Genomic DNA, 5240 nt, shown 5'->3' with positions numbered 1-5240 from the left:
GACAACACCAAGTCAAGGGTTAAGATCCCCTTACCGGTCATCTTAAAAAAAAAAAAAATCTATCTAAAGTCAAGGGTTAAGATCCCCTTACCGGTCATCTTAAAAAAAAAAAAAAAAAATCTATCTCTGTTTAGAGTTTTTATTAATTCCTCTCCTTGGTATCATCTGACAATATCAAAATCCTTTCTTGAATGATTGTAAAATTCTGTTACGGAATACTGAGCTGACTGTCATTATTACAGAAGGGAGACTATGGGCAGTGATTTTAAGACCATTTAATTGCATACTGTAAATATATTCTTCCCTAGTAAAAAGAAAAATACCTGATTTGATTATTCTAGTTGTGCCTACTAGATTCTTTTAATCTAAAACATGTGGTCTGGGCCAGCCCGGTGGCGCACTGGATAAGTGCGCCGCTTGGGAAGCGCGGTGGTGCTCCCGCCCGAGGGTTCGGATCCCACATACAGACCGGTTCCCGCTCACTGGCTGAGCGAGGCGCGGGAGCAACACCGAGGGTTGCAATCCCGTTGCCGGTCCCCGGTCCGGTACGGGGGCAACACTGAGGGTTGCGATCCATTGCCGGACATGGAAAAAGACAAAAGACAAAAATAAATAAATAAATAAATAATAAAACATGTGGTCTGTGGCTTATAAAATGTTGACAAGTGTTAAAACTATTGATTTTCAATTTTTAAGTAGTGTGTTACATTTCAATGTATACTTTTCATTGGACATAATTTTGCAATGTTAGTTGTTTTGGAAAACTTTCCTCTGCACATTTCCTTATCCAATTAGAACATTTCATGACCCTTCCCTTAATTCATATCACAAAAGCAGGGCAAAGAAATTCTACTATGCAGTTGATAAACTAGTAATTATATAAAGTTAGCTGATTAATTGGTCAGGAGCAATAAAATAGTGTAAGGTGTATCGAGTCTTACTGACTTGAAATTGCTTTTCATTTTGTGAGGTCCACTCCGTAGCAACAATAGATGAATGCACATGGAAATGGCTTATTGTCTAACTTTGTATGGGCCACGAATATCCAGTCATAAACTAGCCTCCAGTTTACCTATACTTGGTGGCTTTGCCGAAGAGGAGATACCATTCTGTACACAGCAAGAAGGGCTGCAGGATGACAGGCCCTGAATTAGACTTTAAAATGTAAATGATTTTTTCTTTATATATGTATACCAGGGCATGTGAATTGACATATTTTTCATTGAAATAGCAATTCATGTCAACAGAAATTAAGAAATACATTTATATTTTTGTTCCATTTGCCTGGTTCTCTACAATTTAAGTTGTAATAGGATTCTAAAATCAACTTTTGATATATTGTTTTAAAATTTAATAATTCATATTTAATAGCACTAATGGCAAAACAATCCCATGTACTAGTTAAGTGCTAGAAGGATCATCCGTTAACATTTAGTACTTAACTAATAACTTTTTGTTTTTATTCTTCTCAAGTAAAAGAGCTAGAGAAGAAAATCTGGGATATAGAAGTTGTGACCTTCTAGGGAGAAAAAAGACCTCAGTTTCAAAAAAGTTCCAGGAAATGAATGATGGTTTTCTGAAGATACACTGTAAACCCATGACAACATTTTTCTCTAGGAGAGCCAGCCCACTGTGCTCACGTGAGAGCACAAGCCAACCTGGGACACAAAGTGTGTGAAAGAAGGTGCCACCAGCACACATGCACAGGCCTTGCCTGTTGGATCCAAAGTGCATAGTGCCATTTCACTCTGGTAGGTCATGTGTGGTTTGCATACTTAATTTCAGAGTAAGAGTCAAAGTAATTTTGTTCAGAATTAAACTACTTTTAACTCAAGAACACTTCATACGAAATGTTTTTCATATTAGAAATTTTTACTTTATATCCACGTCACTTCCTATTGAGTTGTCCTCAGATGTGCCCCAGGGTAGCTGCTGTGGCACATGAGTGGGAAGTCCTGCCTGGCCTTTCCTCCTCCCTTGCCCTCTCAAAGGTGGCATCTGCTGTGAGGGAGGCTGGCACTTCCCAGCCCTGAGCCCTATGGGGGGCTGACATTCAAGCAGTTTCTGGAACTGAGTTATCAGTGATGACAGTTGTGGGGGAGAAGAGGGTCAGAAGTCAGTAGACAATGGGGATAGGCCCTAAAGGGAACAGCCCAGGTCTCCCGGGCTGCCTAGACATTGGCTCCTCCCTTTACTGGAGGTCCCGATGCCACCAGGCTCCCCTCTTACCCCATCAGGCTCACTGAGGCTCCATCTATTTGAAAGATTTTTCCTCTCCTGTTTCTACCTAGAACGAGATTTAAGAGCAGACAAGTCTGTGTTGAGAGCCCCAGTGAGGACTGACACTGAAGTAGATCATTCTGGGTTGGTGTGATCAGGGTCTTCTGGAGCCAGGATACCCGACTGGCAGTTGTGCCTAAAGGGCATGGGGAGGCCCCGTCCACAGGAGCAACCACTGCCAAACAGAATGTGGGGGCGGCAAGAAACCCAGTATCAGGACCAGGATCAGGGTTAGAGGGATGATGATCCCTTGAGACAGTCAGAACCACCCTTCACCCACTGCAGAGAGTGACGGCACTGCAGGGGAGCTCTGGCTGGGCAGGTGGCCTCGCCTCTGAACGTCCTGAGTCAGCTGGGGCATGGAACTACTTGTCACCCTCACTACAGAAGCAGCGCTGGACTCCCCTCCACCTTCGTTCTTCTGAATCTCTCCAGTCAGCAGTGTCCACAGGATGAATTGGAGCAGTAGGTGGAGGTGCCCTTGGTCAGAAAGTCCTGGACACCACTGGACCTCTTTGCTGCTGCCACCGGCCCCTCCCCATAGAGCCGAGGGAGGTGCTGTCAGGTTGGTGATACTCCCTTATCCTGCATGATGGGACAGCAGGCTGTGCAGACAGGTGGAGGTACATGCACCCAGCAGGGGTGGCAGGAGGGCTGAGGCCATGTGTCCTCCAGTGGTCTGCGGGATAGCGTCCAGGCAACCCTTCCTGCTTGGCACCATCCAGGAGCTTGGGCTGACAGCTTGTGGCAGAGGAAGGCACCAGGAGACCGTGAACAGTGCAGGGAAGATGCTGGCTAAAGCCCCAAACGTGGCCCTCAGGGACAAGCGTCCTAAGCCCGAGGCCCCTCCTGCTTCCTCAGCCAGGGGCGCTCCTGGGCTTGCGTTCAGTGTCCCAAGGAACTTCTGCTCGGAGATTGAAGGCCATGGACAAACCACAGGGATGCTGTAAATATGGAGGAGAAACTCCTCCAGGAAGCGGCTCAGCACAGGGACCCCTGCTACAGCCCCAGCTGCATTGTGGGGTATGGGGAAAGGGCCCTGAGTCCCTGCCATCTGGCCTCAAAGGATCTGGTGGGGTGATGGGTGGTGGCCGGGTCCCAAAAGTAGGCTGGCCTACCGGCACCTCTGGTCCCTCTGCGCCCGCTGTCATTGAACTGGCCTGGACGTCCTTCACGCAGGCTCTGCTTGCTCCAAGCTGTCCTCTGGCTTAAGATGGAGCGTTGGCCTCCTATCCACTGCAGGTTGGAAGTCAGGACACAGCTCACACGGCTAGAACTGCATGCTGCAGGAGCTACACGTGGAGGACGTGGGGCCCCGAGAGTCCGTGCAGACTTGGGCATCGCGGTGCGCCCAGTCCAGAGAAGCGCCCAGCGAAGCGCATAGCAACAAAGCCACCTGTCTCGCTGGAGCCGCGACTCTCGCGCCATGGGAGGCAGGTGTCTGTCCCGCCCAGGCTTTCGCAGCCAACCGAGACCCACAGGCCATTTACACATCCTGGTACCGGTACCGTCTTTCCCATCTGGTTGGGCCTGGAGATCCTGGTGCCTGCGGAGGTTGCAGTTCCTGCTGGTAGTTAGGGGAGGATCTTCCTTCCTGCTGCCCCGCCCAGGGATGAGAACCTCCAGTATCCAGCCCAGGTGAAACAAGAGTACAGGAGACATTTAAACACCTCAGGGCTCTGTGCCGAGGGGCGGGGACTTGGCCTAGTGGCCTCAGCCCATCACATCCCCTTTCCGTTCTTCAGACAGGTGCTGGCACAAGGAGAAAGGCCTTTACAGGTAGGTATGTGCTGTGGATTGATTGAATTGTGTCCCCCAAAATTCATATATTAGAAGCTTAATTCCCACTGAAATTGTTGAGGGTGGGAAATCCTATCATGGTAATTGAAAGCTGGGGACTTGAAGAGGTGACTGGATTGCAGGACCTGCCTAGTGAATGGATTAATAGTGGTGGTCAGGAGTGTGGTTCTGTGGGCTTTAGAAGAAGAGCACATGAGAGGTTAGTCTCTCTCTCTGCTCCACAATTTTCTGCTATGTGAGACTTCTGGGTCATTGTTGCCACCACCAAGACCCTCACCAGAATGTGTTCCCTGGACCTTGGACTTACCTCCGAAACTGTAAGCAATAAATTTTGTTTTCTTTATAAATCACCCAGTTTCAGGTATTTATGTTATAAGTGACAGAAACGGACTAACACATTATGGGTAGAGGAAAAGGGGAAAGTAGGCCACAGGAAGACAGAGGCTGCAAGGATCCAATCCCTTGTTCTCCTAGAAGAGGAAGTGGGACTCAAGAGGATTGGGGGCTGGTCTGAGGCCACAGCAAAGACTACAGAAATAAGCTTCCTGCAGCCCATTTCTGAGTGACTGTGGCCACCTGTGCATCCAGCTATACCATGGTGACTCTGCCGAACCTCATTCTCATACATTTCCTGCTTCAACTGACCCTTTCTCCAAGGAGGCCTAACTCCTTTCAGAGTGGGATGGGTTTTAGAAATCACAAAGTGGATGGTAGTATGCTCATTGCTACTAAGGTGTCATTGGTGCTAGGTCATTTTAATGGACAGAGCTAGGAAACAGACGTACACATATGTGTGTAGATTATGAATTCGTTCTAATAACTAATTCTAATCTAACTACCTGGAACTGTCCTCTCCTTCACTCTTCAGTGTTTGTATCTCCTTCCTCCAACAGGGAAAACCCTAGGTCCCAATAACATCAATCACTGCTTAGTTATTTAATCATGTGTTCAGTTATATAATACAAAAATAATTTCAGAATTTCTACACCCATACAACTGCAAAAAATTAACCTATCATGTAGTTTAAGAACTCTTTGCAGTTATTTTAGTCTTTGGCCCGGACATATCTAACAAAAGTATTGTAGTTATTTTTGTTTTTATTTATTTTTAAATTTATATATATATATATATATTTTTTTTTTTTTTTTAAGATGACCGGT

The sequence above is a fragment of the Galeopterus variegatus genome, unplaced genomic scaffold, assembly GCF_000696425.1.
Source record: "Galeopterus variegatus unplaced genomic scaffold, G_variegatus-3.0.2 Scaffold228, whole genome shotgun sequence".
In the NCBI taxonomy this organism is placed as follows: Eukaryota; Metazoa; Chordata; class Mammalia; order Dermoptera; family Cynocephalidae; genus Galeopterus; species Galeopterus variegatus.
The sequence above is the reverse complement of the archived record's forward strand: the minus strand, read 5'-3'. Positions refer to the sequence as shown.